Raw genomic sequence first — 1,136 nt, 5'->3', positions numbered from 1 at the left:
CAGGGGATGGTCCTGGCCCACCCCATCCCCGTTCCCTCCCTCTGCCCGCTGGCATGTGCCTGGGATGGCCTGGCACCGCCTGCTCACTGGCCCCGCCCCCCACCAACTGGTCGTTCCACTGTTGAGTCGATTTGAATATTACACTTTTATTAGATAGGATTCCCTGTGATGTGCTCTCTGTGATTACATCTCTGTGATTATTTTGTAACTGGCACTAGTGCTGCTTTTATTTTTAACTTATTTTTAATCCTCAACTGAGGATATTTTTCCATCGATTTTTAGAGAGAGAATGGAAGAGAGAGAGGAAGACAGAGAGAAATATTGATGTGAGAGAAACACATTGATTGGTTGCCTCCTGCATGGGCCCTGGGTGCCCTGAACAGGGCCCCTGATCAGCTGGGAAGGAGCCTGAAACCGAGGTACGTGCCCTTCACCAGAATTGAACCCAGGACCCTTTGTTCCACAAGCCAACGCTCTATCCACTGAGCCAAACCAGTTGTACTTATTAATCCCGTCACTTTTTTCACCCAACCTCCCATAAACCCCCAAATTTTAAAAATACAACATTGGAGGAACCCTCTCGGACAAAGCTGGTGGTGAAAGTTTGGCACTGTAGATTCTTCTCCCACACCTAGGAAGTATTCAAGTGCTGAAAAAATGTTCTGTACTGAAATATTTACAGCAGGATTATTTAGAGTACTGAGGAAGTAGTCACCTGGAGGGAATGCATAGCTAATAGGTTCATTTAACATACCTAGTGCAGCTACCATATAATATTTATGAAGACTAGGTAATAACATTAACGTGTAAAGTATCCTATATAATAAAAGGGTGATATGCAAATTGACCCTAACAGCAGAACGACTGGGAATGACTGGTCACTATGATACACACTGACCACCAGGGGGCAGATGCTCAATGCAGGAGCTGTCCCCTGGTGGTCAGTGAGCTCCCACAGGGGGAGCTCTGCTCAGCCACAAGCCAGGCTGATGGCTGCCAGCACAAGTGGTGGCGGGAGCCTCTCCCACCTCCTCAGCAGAGCTAAGGAAGTCCGACTACAGCTTAGGCCTGGTCCCCGCTGGTAAGTGGACATCCCCCGAGGGCTACTGGGCTGCCAGAGGGATGTTTGACTGCCA

Source organism: Myotis davidii, unplaced genomic scaffold (genome assembly GCF_000327345.1).
Source record: "Myotis davidii unplaced genomic scaffold, ASM32734v1 scaffold1623, whole genome shotgun sequence".
NCBI classification, from domain to species: domain Eukaryota; kingdom Metazoa; phylum Chordata; class Mammalia; order Chiroptera; family Vespertilionidae; genus Myotis; species Myotis davidii.
The sequence above is the reverse complement of the archived record's forward strand: the minus strand, read 5'-3'. Positions refer to the sequence as shown.